Genomic DNA, 18,058 nt, shown 5'->3' with positions numbered 1-18,058 from the left:
ACAAATAATGTCATTTAGAAAGTAAGCTAGCAGGGCATGATGGCCTATGCCTTTCATCCCTGCGTCCAGGAGGCAGAGGCAAGCAGATGTCTGAGTTCTAGGCCAGCCTGGTCTACATAGTGAGTTTCAGGCCATTCAGCTCTACAAAATGAGACCCTGTCTCAAAAAAACAAAAAACAAAAACAACAACAATAAACCAAAACAAGAGAGAGAGGAGGGAAGAGAGAGGGACCAGGAGGGAGGGGAGAGAGAAAGCCAAAAGTGTGAATTCTTTGTGGACAACATAGAAATGATCTTGAACATGAAGGTGGACGATGTTCTGGTGTAGCACTAAGTGGTTGGGACCATGAAATAATGCCGACCATTAATAAAAATTATAATCCTGCCAACAGACGTAATTCCTGGGTTAAGTGCTTGCTAAATGCTAGATAAAAATTACGCGTTCTGTGTATGTTATTTAATATTAAAAATAACTCTGTGAGGTTTTGTGGTAGTCATGAAAAGGAACACATCATATTGCATAGTATAATTGTTTGACAGCTTGAGCTTGATACACTCTGAATTCAGCGCACTGACACTAAGGCCACATTCTCTACCACCCGTTCTCAGCAAGAGAGAGATTCCAGAGCGGATGCCAGGGCAGGGCTATTCCTTAGGTGAGTATTTGACAGCCACTTTTCCCACAGCCTTATTGGAATTCTCTTAGAACTGGATACAGTCTAATGTTTAGCTTTTCTTTCTCTGTGTCTGTCTCTGTGTGTCTCTGTGTCTGTCTGTCTCTCTTTCTCTCTCTGAGGTCAAACTTGTGTTACGTTACAATGCCTCTCTCAGTTTCTCTGATTCTCTCCCCTCTTTCCTCACAGGACATCATCACAAATCTCTGTGTATCTTATTTCATTTTGACATCTTCTTAGTCCACATGGACCAAATAATATATTCTTTAAACTAAGTCTGGGTATGGTTCACTGATTGCCTGAGGGGAAAGAGTGCTTCGTTGTGGGTGGCTAGTTCCTGCGCACAGTGGTGGTGCTGCTTCTGAAGGTGCTCAGAGAAAACTGCAGAGGACTGTCTTTGCTGGCGTGGCCATCTCTTTGTTTGGAACATACAGTGTGTGGGGAGCAAATGCACGCAAATGTAGCAGAGCTTGTTAGCTGCTGCTAAACTGACTGAGGCTGTGCAGAGGGACAATGAGAATTAGAAGGCCACTAACAAAGAGCTAGAACCCAAGCAGCAGAGCCCTTATACACTGCGGGGGGAGGGGGGGGAAGAAAGGACACAGAAGAACAGCCCAGAGGTAATCCGGGACTTAGAATGGCAGCGCTCCAGAGACCTAAATATCAGTCAAAGCAAATCTGTTGTGCTAAGTTCTGTGTCCTGTTTGGAGAAACCTTGGACCCTGACATATGGGGAGAGACATCTGGGCGAATGCTCTTGGGAATACTGCTCTCAAGCCCTTCCGAACGCCGACTCTGCAGAGGTGGCCTGCTTTTCTTCAGTAAGCCTCGGGACTTGACCTTTCGGTAGATGTTTCAGGTTCTTCCCTTCTCCCCGTGGGGCAGCAGGTGTCCCCACCTCCCCTCCTGCTAGATCAATAGTGCAGAACTAAGCATCAGCACAACCTTGAAGGGGAGGCCTGTCTCTGGTGGATGCTTGGATCTAAAAAACATAACTGTCACATGTTGATAGAAGCAAAGGTAGTGTATCCAAGGTTTATTTTGAGGATGCTTTCTGTTATGCTTTAAAAAATGTGTATATGGCAGAGGTCAGCAAAAGTCAGAGGAAAGCGCCAGATCCTCTGAGACTGCAGTTACAGAGGGCTGGAGCTGCCGTGTGTGCTCTAGGAACCGAACCTGGTCCTCCAAAAGAGCAACCAAATGCTTTTAACCACTGAGCCATCTCTCTAGCTCCCAAGGGTATTTCCATAAGGTGATATAAGATTGGATAAACAAGAATTCACTGACTTGCGAATAGTTTTGGGTGTGTTTGTGTACGTGCTGACATAGGATTAAATACTCAACTAAGAACCCAAAAGGATGGAGTGTTTCCTAGAGGCTTGAAGAAAGTGATGACCAGGGTTGAGGGAAAAAGAAATGCCTGAGCTACCTTGAAGATGGGGAAAGAATAAAGAAACTGAGGAAAATGGGCAGGCAGAGTGGCTACCTTACATGAAACGATAATCTCACGAAGATTTACGCTCCGTGGTAGTGCGCAGACACACACGCTCCACCAGACCACCCAGCCATGGTGAAAGGGCGCTGGGTGAAGCCGTGGCTCTCCTTCCCAGGTCAGGCTGATAGAAGGGAAGTTCTCAGATCCGGGGGGCTCGTTAGGACCACATAGGGATGAATAGCTCCAGCGTTAAGATGGCACAATCATATAATGACCTTCAGCGACAGAAAGGCAGCAAGGGGCTTGACCTAGGAGAAAAACAAGGCCCACACCATGGCCAATATATACTGTGATGGTTCCTCAGTTCTTCCCCTGGGATCTGTGAGGGAAAGGCGTCATCACCGTTATACTACAGTAAGGACCTAGGGGCCGGGTGACAGGCCCTGGAAGAGGGCTGCTGGGTTTGCAGATGTTCCCTGCGGTCATTCCCTCTGTCCCTGACCGCACTGAAGGACTTCACCGCTAGCTTAACTCCCACAAAAGCTTTCAAACGGCCCTTCCCTTCTCCTGTGCCATCAAGATACAAAGGCAGGTAACATCACATCCCTGGGAGGGTGTGGAGAATGACTGAAGACGACCCACGGTGTCAGAAATGGCGGTGATGGAAGGATAGCATGTGCAGCTTATCTTAAACTCCAGGGTGGGTCCCAGCGGAGGGCCCTGAAGTCCTGACTACTGCTGCCTCTGATAACCACGCTCGCTCCCAGGTCTGCTTCCAGCTGGTGGTGGAACACAGCGGCCATTCCTCATGCAGGTGATAGAAACCATGCCGAGGATTGACACGGTAGTGTTGCAGCTTTAATTGTTAGAGTTTCCACTTCTGTTTTTGAGGAAGCATTTGTGTGTGTGATGTGGGAATTAGGGACTGCTTCCCTGTCACAGCTGTACTCTGCCCTTTACCAGTGCAGCTCAGGGTATTTGTGTATCATAGCTTTACGTCTCCCCTCCTTTGTCCTCCTCTTTCTTTAATTTCACTATTCTTATCTTTCTTGGATCATTCTCATATAATCAGCAGAAAAGATGTCATGAGAAGCACTGTATAAAAAAAAAAAACCACACAAAACAAATTACTTCCTTATGCTAAAATCCTTTTGAGCCAGGCCTTCCTTGTTCCCTGCCTAGCAAAGCTCCACTCTCGAGAGGGTCCTTGCCAGCCTTCGGGTTATGAAACCAGCATTTGTCTCTCCATGCACAAATCCCCTTGAACCACCATTATTGTAGCTGATTGCTCTCTCTTAGGGCCTTCCTGACAGGACACTTATGCCTTTTTGTGTAGCTGTCAGACTGTTGAAATGACAGACCCAAGAAGTTTAGAACTTCCCCTGGAGTCTCCAGCTGAGGAAGGAAAAGGCTAAAGCCTGATGACTCAGGAAAGAGATTTCACTGTTTTGATAATTTTTCAGCTATCGCAGGAGGGACTGGAGCCAAGATGATGATGATGATGGGCAGGATGGACCAGGGCTGCTTGGCTGTGTATAGCTCTTGCCTTTTGTTTAAAACTAAACCTTCTATCAGGACCCCAGGATGGATTGGGGGGTGGTCACTGGACCTTCTCGCTTCCTTTCCCAACGTGGCCACATTGACCAAACCCCCTTTCTGCTTTCTACGACACCTGTCTGTTTAACTGCTCAACAAGGTGGAGCCCACGCCTCTGACTCCGACACCTCTGCTAACACCCTCGCCTACAAGTAAAATTAAAAAAAGAGGGGAAAAAGGAAAAAAAAAAGATCTTCACTGGCTTTAGGAAAATTCTCCAGATTTTCTGCCTAGATCATGAACTATTCCTGTTTCCAAATATTGACTCAAGGTGAGAGCTTCCCTTCCTCTGTGTGTACACCTTCTGTAAAGGACAGAGAATAAGTATTCTTAGTTTTCACTGCAGCTATTCAAGAAGCTTTAGATGGTACCTACCTGAATGCTGAATGCTGAAATTATCATTATCAGGACTGCTACATTCATTCAGTACTTTACACTGTTAAATAATAATTTGTCAGCCAAGTGTTCCCTATAGGTGCCAGAAGTCAGTTTCCTGACACTGTGACAAAATGGAAGAAAGATTTTCTTTAGCTTATGGTTTTGAGAGTTTTCAGCACATGGTCATTTGGTTTTGTCGCAGGTCCAAAACCTGCAGAGTCCCATGGTAGGGACATGTGGAAGGAGAAATAAAGAGACAGGAAAAGGCAAGGATCCCAGCAGCTCAGGCAGCACAGCATCCCTCCAGTGACCTCCCACTACCCTCCCCCCCCTGCGAAATGTTCCACCACTGTCCAGTGGCGCCACACACCAAAAACCAAGCCATGACACGAGTGCCTTCGGGACACTCCAAACTGTGAGCTGGGGCTCGTGACCCAGGCCTTTAAACCCAGCACTTGGGAGGCAGAAACAGGCGGTGTCTGTGTGCATAAGAGCTCTGATCTACATAGTGAGATCCAGGACAACCAGGGCTACATGGTGAGACTCTGACCAAAAGAAATCCAAATTATGGTTTTCTATGAGCATGGCTAGAGCTTTGGAAGGGGGAAATTCTCCTTTGTGGCACAGGAGGGGCAGTCAGCGGCGGTCTGAAAGCCTGTGTGCTCGTCCAGGCTCCCTTGCCCATTCTGTTTGAAAGTGAGGGATTTGGAAGACTCCAGCTCACGGCCCCTCCACCACCCGCTTCCCCTGCATTTAGCATTGCTGACCACCTGGGAGTAGAAAAAGGGAGCCAGCAGGGGGCAGAGGGAGACAAGGACAGCTTGTCTGTCAGGTCTGGGAGAGAAGGCAGTGACTTTATTGATCAGGATGATTAAACCCTCCCAGCGGGTTTGGAGAGACAGCTGCACACAGAACAGAGGGAGTAATTAGAACTAATTACTGTTGTTGTGGATGTTTTGCATTTCTATGGTGCCCTGTATTTACAGAGAATTTTGTAATCACTTATTAATGCTCCCTCCCCATAGCCTTGTGAATGGGTAACATGGCTACATGCTTGTATTTGTCATCAGGGAAGAATCTGAGCCACTGTGATGCATGCCAGGGCCGAGGAGTCTAAAACTTCATAGCAACCCTTCCACTCGCTGTGTATTTTGAGAATCCAAATAGCAAGAGCTCGAGTACTGTCTTTTGTGATTTAGAACATGAAGAACAACTCATGAAGTTGACTTCACTAAACTGAAAAGGAAGCCATATATCTATAGCTAGCTGACAGCAGTGCTAATCTGGCAGGGCTTCTTCTTCTCCCAGGTTTCCAGAAATAAAGCCAATCACAGGGTCTCTATCATAAGGTCTCTACAAGGCTGGTGCTTAGTACAGGCCTAACACAGCTACTTCATGAGAGCTTGTCAGTATAAATTCTGCAAGAGGGCTGGAGGGATGGCTAATCAGTCAAGAGCTCTGGCTGATCGTCCACAGGACTCACGTTCGATCACCAGCATCCGAATGGCAATTCACAACACCCATAACTCTAGTCCCGGGGTCCAACACCCTCTTCTGTCCTTCAGGCACTAGGCATTAACGTGGTGCACAGACATACAGGCAGACAGAGCACCCACACACACAAAATAAATAAAAGAAATTCTCGAGAAAATATGTGTAATAAGTTTTTCTCCTGCTTCCATCTACTGTGTGGGTGTACCTGACTTTGGATGAAGAGTTACGTAAACTTGGGGCTAGAGAGATGGCTCAGCGGTTAAGAGCTGCTCTTGCAGAGAACCTGGGTTCGAATCTCAGCACCCACGTTGGGCAGCCTATAAACACAACTGCCTGTAACTGCAGTTTTAGGGGATCCAACTTGGCCTCTGTGGGAACTGGTACTCAAGCACATACTACACACAACTCTCTCTCTCTCTCTCTCTCTCTCTCTCTCTCTCTCACACACACATAATTAAAAATACCAAAAAAAAATAGTTACACAGATTTTCATTCATTTATTCAGCATTATTTAGTGAGTGACTTGCATTTACCAAACATTGTTCTTAGAGCTAGGATACAGAGCTGGAGGCCCCAGAATTCCTGCTCTCATGACACTTGTAGTCTGGGGTGGGAAAGGTGGTTCATGTTGTCATGGGGGAGAGGCCCACATTTTAGAGGGAACTAGGCTGGGACAGAGAGCAAGGAAAGAGGGATAAGTGCATGTGTAGAAAATGTAGAGAAAATTTTCTGGAATATATGGAATAGTAGCATTTTGTTATAGAGATAGCCTAGTATCAACAAGCTGTTTATACGTAAAATGGAAATTTTAACTATATTTACATAAGTTATTTTAACAATGTTGTGGTTTGAATTATAGTGACCCCGATGTATAGAATCATACATTTGCATACTTGGTCCCTAGTTGCTGGAACTGTCCAGGAAGGATTAGGAGGTGTGGCCTTGTCGGAGGAAGTGTGTTAACGGGAGTGGGCCTTGAGGTCTCAAAGGCCCATGCTGTGAGCAGTTAGCTCTCTGCCTCCCCCTTGCAGATGAGGTGTGAGTCCTCAGCTGCTGCTCAGTACCTGCCTGCCTGCTTCCAGGTTCCCGGCCTGGTAGTCATGGACTCTCACCTCTATGAGTTCCAAATTACATGTTTTCTTTTATAAGTTTCCTTGATCATGATTTTTTTTATGGTTACAGAAAAGTACCTAATACAAATAAATTTATTAATTATAAAATATTTGAAGAAAATAATTCATTATTCTATAATTATTATTACCACTCCTCTACCTGCCACTACTTGGATCTGGAATTTCCCTAAAAGACCTCAGTGTTGCTTCAGTTTCCTCTGGGCACCATGTGACAGCAGTGGAAACCTTTAAGACATAGACGCAATCGGGAACTCTTTAAGTGATTGGGGACACGCCCTTTACGGGGACTATAGGGCCCTGGTCCTTTCTGTTTCCTTTTGATGAGCACCTCTGTTCTGCCACCCCACCCTGCACCACCATGATATGCTGCCTTGACACAGACCCAAAAGCAACATGGATAATTGAGCACAGACTGTGTCTTCTGAAACTGTGAGCCAAGCTAAACCTTTCCTCTCTGTAAGTTGAGTTTCAGCTGTGTGTTATAGTAACAGAAAACTGAGTAATGCAACTACTATGGTGAAGTTTGTAAACCTAGAAAAACCATCCAACATTCAATTACTATTATTCTTTTTGTTACGGGTTCAGGAATAGCTGCACAGTGACCACTCCAACACCAGACTCAGATTTGAAATGGCATGGTCTGGCACTTAGTGTTTGATTGTTAATTAATTTGTTCTCCAAGGTTCCTTTGCTGTCTTTTACCATCAGACACTCATGCACCCTAAAGCGATGTGTGTAACCTTGCCTAAAAACTTATTCCTGTTTGACCAATGAAAAGCGACACACCTGGGCAGGGCAATGGGGTAGCTGGCACGGCTAAGGTTCAAGGGCTTTGGGGTCAGGAGAGGATTTTAGGAAGGGGCTAGATCAGGAGGAGGAAGAAGGGTTAACATGGGGGAAGCACGTGGCTGGCATGGCTGGAGGAACTGGCGTAGATGAAGAACATTAGCAAATATTTGGGGATTATGGGTGGGAGGTGGCCGGGTGGCAATGACTAAAGCAGATGGCCTGGGTGGATGGCTGAGAAGTGAAAGGGAGAGCTTGGAGGGTTCATATCTGCCCTGCTCCAGGTAAAATAAGGCTGTTCTACACCAGCAGCTGTTTGTCCTTTATCGGTTATAATAGCGGTTAGATAGTACTGCTGTAATAATTATAGGCTAATAATAAGCATTATTAGCTCTCTACCATTTATTTTCAACAACACAGATTGACGAAAGTTTATTGGCTGCTGGACAAACACTGACCCATCAGGGCCACGCCCGGATTTGGGAACGTGATACCAGTCTGTCTCTAAGGCAGGTTTTATATTAAAAACCATAACAAGGTCACAACCAGGTAATCAGGTGTAGGAAGTGAAAGGGGGCAGCATTGCAAACATAATCGATTTTGTTTCAAGTGTATGGTATCTAGGTAGCTAGACAAAGCATTTTAAGCTGATTGGCTAGGATATAGGCTTGGGGGCTTTCCAGTTCTCTGCCGTTCTGGGAGAAAGGAGCATAGCAGGATGTTGCGGTCTTGACTCTAACAGAACATGCATTTACATTCAACTCAAGCAGAACATGCATTTATCATCTATTGTTTTATTCTAAGCAGCAAGTAGGAACGTAACTTAGTTCATACTTGACTTAGTCCAACAGCAGGTGTTAACAGAGCAGCCGCAGTTATGCCAAGAACCAAAGTAGGTCTCACTGGAGAGGCTACTCAGTTTAAGCAGGCTACAACCTTTTGAATTGTTTGTATAGTTTATTTGGCATTTATTTATAGGGCATCGTGTGTGTGTGTGTGTGTGTGTGTGTGTGTGTGTGTGTGTGTGTGTGCGCGCGCGCACGTGTGTGTCAGGCCTCTGGTCTATATGAAACTAAGGACTGATCAGGTTAGGATACGGAAAAAAATGGGTAAGATTAACTTAAAGGAAATTATGAAAAGCATTTTTTTGGTATCTTAGAAAACTATAGCTTCTAGAAGCCTGCTTATTTGCTCTCTAAGATGCTCAAGGTTGGAAGCCTGACCCATTCTCTGTTCTCATGCCAGAGCTTTTAACATTTATGTAGTAGCTTTTGCTGCGTTAATGTAGAGAAATTTGGGTTCTTTCCCCAGTTGGGATTGGCTTGGAGGACATACAGCTGAGGGGATGGGAACAACTGGAGACAGTGTCACATAAACACATCTTGCGTCTTCTCAGGCCCGGGCTTTGTTGGAGGGAACTGGCTACACAGAACACCTCGGGTGCACACGTGGAGACTAAAGATAGATTAAACCCTTGAGACATGCCAGGTGACTGAAGATCAGAGAGAATTTCCCGAGACAGAGAAGAGCACTTTCTCAGGACATGGCTGCATCCGCGAGACAACACTAAAGCTTCTGTTTTTTGGTTCCTTGAGTACAGGCTTACGGGATTAGATGAGGATCCGAGTGTCTTCGCACTAACCTGAACACAGGTCAGCTTTGAGTCCTACGGGCTTTCACTTTCTGGTGTCTCTCTGCTCCTGTCAACTTGTCCCCGGCTGGGTTCCCACCTAGATGTTTCCAGTTGGAGCACAGGTTTTCAATATAATCCTCACTCTCGACACTGAAGTACATTTAGAACAATTTTTAATGTTAGGATTTGAATTATTAGCTTGAAAAGTATGTCAAAAATGTTGTCTACATGAATTCTTCTCGTCTTTTCCCTGCCTCAAAACTTCATTGGTTTTTCTGTACAGATTAGATGATCAGCTTCCTGATGGTCAGATCTGCAAAATGACAGTACCATGCTCTGAATTTTCATAGATGCTGGGAGTCATTTTCCCTGATTTTCATGGAGCTGCATCCAGGCTCTTTGGGTTCCTTGTAATCCCTTTTCTGAGTATGTCCTGGTTTGTTCTGGAGATAGGGACTAACAGATGGGGACTAATATTCCCATCACTTTTTTATTTTGGCCACGAGGCCTGTAGGATTTTAATAAAGAAATCTCATACCTGGTCCTCTGAACAAGAGCTGCTAAACATTCTGAGTGACAGCTCCCAAAGGGTGCGTCAGATGTCAGGTTCCTTCTGTTCCAGCAGGGACAAGATGGCTGGGTCAGCCTCTGAAGAGAAACCTAAGGTTTAAGTCTGTGAGAAACCCTGTGCAAGTAGGTGGCCCATTCCTGACACTGGAGGCTTAAATTCCAGGCTTGACAAAGTCCTGGAGATTTTAGGAAGATGGCCGGCATTTTTTCCCTCCCATTCGAAAGTGAAGTTCTAAGACAGTACTCTATTGATATGGTGTAGAAATGTGGACTAGTGGGTTTGTGACAGTCAAACAGGCTACGCAGGGGGTGTGGTTATCCAGGCCAGAGCTGAGGTACAAGGTATTGCTGGATTGACTAAATAGCCCCAGCCAGTTCCAGCAAGATGGTGTGGCTAGAGAGGGTGGAGGGAGGGTGGAGAGAGAGAGAGAGAGACAGAGACAGAGACAGAGAGACATACAGACAGACAGAGAGAGAGACACACACAGACAGCGACAGAGACAAAGACAGGACAGAGACAGAGAGACACACACAGAAAACAAAGACAGAGAGAGGGAGGGAGTACAGAGACAGACAGACACACACACACACTGGGGGGACAGGCTGGCTGGCTTAGGTTATTGATGTCTGCTCAGCTCTTCTCAGGAGACCATGTTATAGACTTGCATATTTACAGTAGTGAATTCTACTGTGAGACATGCACTTGAGACCCGATTTACTAGCTCTTCTTTGGGTGGGGATGGTGCAACCTTTAGGTCTTTGCTTAAAGTCCCAGTGGCAGGAAAACAAACAACATCCCCCGACTTTGTTTTCTCTCCCATTCCTTCTTTCTTTACAGAAAGGCTCATTGGTTACAGGCCCCATGCTATGTATAAGAGACAGAGCAGTGAAGAGCCCAGACAAGGGAGTGTAGCCCGCCCAAGGCCTGCAGCTTGTGGTGGAGATGACAATAAACAGGGCTATCTAACGGGAATAATATTTGGACACTAAAGCATGTGTTGCTCCAGTCCTACTTACCTATATAGCATCTCTGCATACACGGTTACTGCTTTCAACAGCTAACAGGAGACTCCTTTCAGTGGGCGGGTGAACAGAAGAAGTTGCCACTGAGAGTGTGAGGATGAAAGTGAGAGAAGGTGAACACGCACCGAGAAGGGGGAACGGCAGCGTGGTGGCAGAGCGCCAGCCTAGAAGAAGCTCTCGTTGACCTGCAAAGACCTGAACATAGTTAAGACCAAGTAACCCTGGGTTCCCCGTGATGTTGGAATGCAGAGGTTCAGGGTTCCTGGGGAGCTCCAGGGCACTGGTGGTGGCATTTCGAATCCCTGAGGAGGATGAAGGAATACCGTTGGCAAGCATGAAGTAGGAATGAACAAGGTGAAACAGCCACTGGAGCCAGCAGAACAGCACAGGGCCCTCCTACTTGCCTGTCTTTTTTGTTTGGTTGCTTTCTTTAAAAAAAAAAAAAAAAAAAAAAAAAAAAACAACTTTAAATATTTATTTGTTGTGTTGTGTGTGTGTGTGTGTGTGTGTGTGTGTGTCACATTGTGGAGATAAGAGGTCAACTTCTGTGTAATTGATTCTTTCCATCTAAACGTGGTTGTTTTTGGTTTTACCTAATCTTTGGATTTAATGTTTTGGCTGTTGTTCAGAATAAAACATGTTTTAAACATTTCCATTCACTGGTGGAAAAAAAAAAGGAATCCATTATGGACCTTTGACCATCCATGTTGTAAGGAGCACTGAAGACTCGGGAAGGTGCACACAGCCCTGAGGGGCCGGAGCACCTGCCTCTCACCCATGTGCTTTCAATAGAGCACGGGTGGCTGTGAAGGAGCCTCTGGCCATGAGACCAGAAACTCACGTGTCATTTGGGCCGAGCTGAGAAGGTGCTAGCTGAGGGACAGTACAGTGCAATAAAACATTACATGAGAAGCTCAGCTGGAATTTCATAAACACGATTCCTGGGTTGGGAGAGATGCTCAGTGGTTGAGAGTGGCTGCTCTTGCTGAGGACTGGGTTTCTGTTCTCAGAACCCACATGGTGGCTCCCAACGGTCTGTAATTCCAGTTCCGGGGATCCAACCCAACACTCTCTTCTGACTTCCGTGGGCACCAGGCATGCTCACAGTGCACACAAACACTTGAACGTAACACCCTTATGCACATAAAATAATAACATTTAAAAAAGAGATTCCTAATGTGTGACCTGAACTTTTGAACTACCTTGAGGCCATCAAAATGAAAACTACAGTGCGGATGTGAGAACAAGGTATAGAGCCAAAGGTAGAAATCAGAGGCTTATTCTAGGGTTGGGAACAGAAGTAACGACTCAAGGTGCAAGAGAAGAGAACTTCACTGTGTGGAAAAAAGAGCTGTGTGTGCTTAAGGCCTAGCTATTTCCTGCCAAAGAGCAGTGCTTATCTATACCCTGGAGGGACTTAGGTTTTTAGTCAAATGTTAATCTTATTCATTTACCTCTTATCCCTCACTATATACACACACGTACACACGTACACACGTACACACACACGCACACACCGTACTAAAAAGAATGAACTCATAATTTAAAGAAAATAAAGGAGGAAATGGAGCAGATGGACGAAGAGCGAGAGGAAAGCTGATAAAGACTCTCAAAGATTGGAGAGCTGCAAACCAGATGGACCGGCAGTGACTGGTGTGGGAGCCCAGGGGAGGCTGAGGGCCATAAAGTGGGGTACAAGGAAAAGACAAATTCTGGAAGGCAGGGTTAGTGCAGCTGTCTCAGAAGTGGGGGTTAGGGTGTGTGTTGAAAGTATAAAGACAGACCCCAAAATCTTCCCTTCCACACCTCACACGCTAGAAATATCCCCTCTCCCAAATATGACAGCAGGAAAATTGATGAAGAGAGCCTGAACCCCCAAACACAAGCACAGGAGAGAGGACACTGAGAGCTCAGACAGCCCCGTATTTGCCTTGCCGCACTGCCTTCTGGGAAGGAGATTGGAGGAGGGTTTCCTAGGGAGATTTGCAAAGCCTAAATAATTTACTGTCTGACCCTTTCCTAGAGCATTATCTACAAAACCTACATTATTTATTATCACATTCTTCAAAGAAAAACTTGTTGACCACTGCATTAGGACACAAAATCCCAAGCATTTCTGAAACCTAAAGTGTGCAAAGTTTAATTTTAAGATTCCATTAGTTTTCCTAACATTGCCTAGATAATGAAGATGATAGGATCACAGGGAGAAAGAATTTTGCAAAATTCTTTTTCTTTTTTAACTTTTGTTTTATGTGTGTGGATGTTTTGCTTGCTTGTATGTCTCTGCACCACGTGCAAGCCCAGTTCCTGAAGAGGCTATTGGTTCCCTTGGAGCTGGAGTTATAGATGGTTGTGAACTGCCACATGGGTGCTGGGAACTAAGCCAGGCTCATCTGAAGAGCAGCCATGGCTTGAGCCCCTTTAAAGTATTAGAACTTTTTTAATTTTAAAAAGCTTTTTATTGGTTCTTTGTGAATTTCATATCAGGCACCTCAACCCCACTCATCCCCCCCCATATCCACCCACACCTTGCAACCTCCACCCAACTGAGGAAAAAAAATCTCCTTGTGACAAGTGGCAGTGTGTCACACATTGTACCTTCTGTTTTCCTTGCCTGCAAATGTTCATTGCGGTGACTAGCTGGTCTGCTATGAGGCCTCTGGCTTCCGCTCCGCCATCAGTACTGGCTCCTCGCTGGGACCCTCTTGTATACGCTGTTGTTGCCCTGTGCTATGAAGAGCCGTAGTTTTGCATCTGCCCCTCATGCATTCCTGGAGTCCATCAGTGGGGTAGATGTCAGGGTGGGCCAATTCAGAGCCCTGGATCTGAGCTTAAGAGGCATCTGAGCTGGTCGGCCCACCAGCTCTCCTGCACTCACTTCACCTCAGGACCCTGCCACCAGGGCCAGCTCTACCCCACTGCCCAAGCGAGGAACATGGCTTCATCTCCTAAGTGTTGCAGCCAGTGAGGGTCACCTCCCACTCTCGTGACCCGGCAGACAAGGGATGGCTCTCCTGGGCTCACTTGAGGGTGAGGAAGTGTGTGTGTGTGTGTGTGTGTGTGTGTGTGTGTGTGTGTGTGTGTGTTACCTGCCACGATATTCTTTAAGAATAAATTGTATGACATTTCCCTCTATCACCAGAATTGAACTGAGGATTTCAGGATAGGGAAATACCACATGCCCAGTGGCTAGGACATGGTTTTCCTACTTTTCCTTTCTTGTCTTTTATTTCACTCTTTGGGACAAAGTCCATTTTTTCTCATTTCAACTCTCTCTCCTTCAGTGGCTTACACAGAGACAACCATCATTTTAGCCAGGATTGACATTTTCTATTAATCTCAACTTCAAGTCTTCACTATCTCACAATGCAGGTTAAACTCCTCATGAAGGGGCATTTTTGCGTGGGAGAAGCTGGTAATTCACAGCAACTATCTGCTGCTTTACTCTCATTTTTCCCTGCAGTTACAGCTTATATATTCAATCAATTATATTATCATCTAAATATCAACTAAAATAAGCAATTTCTTCTTTTTCTAGAGAGGACAAAGGGAAACCAGAAGACAGAAAACCCTGGGCTAGTTAGCTAGATTGTTTCAAGAGCATGCCAACAGATTTGAGACAGCGGGTACCTTTAATACATTTGCACATATCTTGCTATTCTAAGAGAAAGGGTGTGAATCAAAATAATGACTATGAGCAGTGTTTTGTGTTTCTTGGGCGACCCCTACATCTAAAGGGTATTTACAATTTATTCCAACTCTTAAGGTTAGTTAAGGGTCTGAAAAAATGACAGTTATATGTTTTGGTTTGGTTTTCTTGAACTGCGGTGGAGCAAAACCCAGAGTTTACATGCTCTGTAGTAGTCTGCCATTGAGCTATGACCCAGGATGAAAGTTACAATTGTTTTAAAATACATGCTTAAGATTTCTAGAATTACAACTATTTCATAAACTTATACCCCTTCAAAAAGATACCCATGACTGTCATTGCCTTTAGATTAACACATTTGCAGGAATTTTTAAATTTAGAGGATGCTATGGAAAAAGGGATAACTTACTTAACTCAGAAAACTAAGTTAGAAAAATTAGGAACTTTGGGTTATGAGAAATTATTCACCTATAAAAACCAAAATCTTGTGTGTCATTCCTTTTGTAAGGTAAGCTAAATTTTTAGAGACTCAGAATTGTACCTAAACTTCTTGCTTTGGCTTTGAACTGAATCTGTTTCTTCTTAGCACATGACTATAATGTAGAGAGCTCTATGCAGCTCTATGCTTAGTGTTCGCAAGAAGGAACACGAACAGCCTGCTAATTATTTCTTCTCCTTTAGACTTCAAAATATTTATCACATAAACATGTTTTAAAACACGTGAAGACTGGAGTCCAGCAAATGAAAGCTAGTGTTTAGGAAGAGCGCTCTGGGCTCGTGCCCACACTCCGGTGCACGTGGATGCTTACATGTGTGATGACCAGACTACCTCGCTCATGCTCGCCTCCTTTTTAAAATTTTGATTTCTTTTACCTGGGATGGTCTCTCACTGGCTAGGAATTGCCGCCTAGGTTAGGGTGGCTGGCCAGCAAGGCCCAGAAACCTACCAGTCTGCTGGGGTTACGTGCAGGCCACTACTGTCTGCCCTTTTTCAGGTATTGACTACGTGAAGTGTAATGTGTGGAGGCTTCTGAGCAGGCCTCCCCTCCACCAACTCTCAGTCCCTTTCTTCCTTTCTTCCTCTAGCCCCTTTTCTCTTTCTTCTCATCCCCTTAGGCCTGCATGTGCACACACCCACGAAGACCAACAATTCTGTGGAGAAATGCACCCACACAGATGTCTATACCTAGAAACACATATGGTCAGGTTCCGAAGACCCGTCTCCACAGAGCCTGTTCATGTGACGCAAAAGAAATAGACCCTAAGGGAGACATCCACAACCTCATTTTCTGCACAAAGACGAAGTGAAGCAACAAATTCACTGAATTCAGATTAGCTATGTATGAAATAAAACACACTCAAAGCTCCCAAATGCTCCTCTTAGTCCCACATAACCTTGAAAAGACTTTAGCAGGATTCACACATTGACTCCTACATTCAAGTCACTCAGGGAAAAAAAAAAAATCTCTTGTCCAACCACTAACTGAAAACCCTTGTCTACAGGAGGCTTTCCCAGACTACTTCAGCCCAAACAACCTCTCTCTATCTCTCTCTTCTCTCTCTCCCTTCTCTCTCTCCCTCTCTTTCTTCTCTCTCTCCTCCCTCTCTCTTTCAAGAGCATGCCAACAGATTTGAGACAGCAGGTACCTTTAATACATTTGCACATATCTTGCTATTCTAAGAGAAAGCAAAGCCCAAACAACCTCTCTCTGTCTCTCCCTTCTCTCTCTCCCTCTCTTTCTTCTCTCTCTCCTCTCTCTCCCTCTCTCTTCTCTCCCTTTCTCCCCCTCTCTCTAAGAGCCCTAAGGGTGCCCTAGTGGCATGCATACTCTGGTAGTAACCAGCAGCATTCTAATTGGATTTAAGACCTGCCCTAGTTGGGTTTACAACAATTTCAACAAGAGAAAAAAATCATTCCTGGTACTGGAAATCTAGCCAACTATCCGGGGTAGTGACGTTTTTGAGAAGAATCCACAACTGCCACTATAATAAACAAGTGTGGCTGCTAAAACCCCTCGATCTTATGCTCAGCATCCATCTTGGTCCCTGTTATCTCTTTGTCTCTGACTCTAGCCCCTGGAAGATAAGTTCCCAGTAACCAGACTCAGGGACAACCCTGACCCCAATCCAGGAATGTGCTAGCATTACGATCTACTTGTATGTCACGACAGACCTCTTTTAGGCTTCTGCCACCTGCTTACGCAGACTTTCAGGGCACCTTGACCGCCTCATCGTTGCAAAGAAAACCAGCTGTTAGCTTGTGCAGCTACTCAGGGTCTTCTTGTGGATTTTGCCTTTAAATTTTTTTCCCTTCTGGGTGTGGTGGTGTAAGCTGTTAAGTCCCAGCACTCAAGATGCAGCGGCAGGTTAATCTACGAGTTGGAGGCCGTCTACAGAATGGGATGCACAGAGAAACCCTGTCTCAAACAAACAACAGCAGCAACCACACAAATCCACCCCCCACCTGCCTTTTCACAGCAATGTCAGGTTTGGCTCAGAGATTGTTGTCCTGCTAGCAGTAATCAACAAGGCATTTAATTATACTTGGGTTGAGTCTATAGTCTTTTCCTAGGGATCAGGAAACTCTACAACACCAGCATAATTTTAACTTACCTTGTAAATATTTATCCTTGAAGTTACGGTTAAGTACAGGTCTCACATTCGTCAAAGAAACATCTTGCAGCAGACAGAGATCATTGCAGAAAACCACACTGGTCAAACTGCAGAGAAAAGTGAGTGTGTGGTGCCCGCTCCCAGCTGGTCCGCTCGCAGCTCACCTACTGCATCTAGGGCTCAGGGCTCATAGAAGAGGGAGCAGAAAGACTGCATGACAGAGGAACAGGCAGCTTGGCACGAGACCATGTCTCCTGGAAATGTCAGAGAGGCTATACCCATGAAGACCCCCCCCCCACACTTCCTGAACAAGACCTGAAGAAGGGTGACACGAACAGCCTAAAACAGAAGGGGGAAATTTATGGAGCCTCAGCTCTAGACAAAGAACTACAGGCAACTTAGAAATGCTGAGGAGGGGAGAAATAGTCTTTCCCAGGGAAAAACGCCAAACTTGTCATCTAATTCCAGGTGGTCAGCCCTGAAATCTTGTACACACAAGTAACATTGCACAGACTGAGCAGTCTGTATTTATACATTCAGGGACACCACACACGCACACACACCACCACAGCAACAAAAATGAAAGAAATAGAGGCCATGAATAAGAGAGAGAGCAAGACTGGGGTACGTACAGAGGGTGGAGGGGTGAAGGGGAGGGGAAGTGCTGTAATTATATTTTATTTTCAAATATACATATTTAAACATCTGCTTAGTAGCTGGACATTCACAGCCCATGTCCAGAGGCAGAGGCAAGAAAGCAGTGAGAACGCTGTAATCTACATAGGGAGTTCCAGGCCAGCAGCCAAGGAGACCCTGTCTCAGGACTGCAGTGAAATAAGCTCCCTGGGTGTGTGGGTTCTCTGCACTAGCAGATGGCTAGAGGGCAAGGGCCAAGGGACTTAACAAGCTTCCTCCTCCTCCTCCTCCTCCTCCTCCTCCTCCTCCTCCTCCTCCTCTTCTTCTTCTTCCTCCTCTCCCTCCCTTCCCCCTCCTCCTCCCCCTCCCTTTACCCTCCCCCTCCTCCCCTCCCTTCCCCCTCCTCCTCCCCCTCCCTTTACCCTCCCCCTCCTCCCC

Source organism: Psammomys obesus, unplaced genomic scaffold (assembly GCF_907164565.1).
Source record: "Psammomys obesus unplaced genomic scaffold, mPsaObe1.curated_primary_1811, whole genome shotgun sequence".
Taxonomy (NCBI): Eukaryota; Metazoa; Chordata; class Mammalia; order Rodentia; family Muridae; genus Psammomys; species Psammomys obesus.
This window is presented reverse-complemented; position numbering follows the sequence as displayed.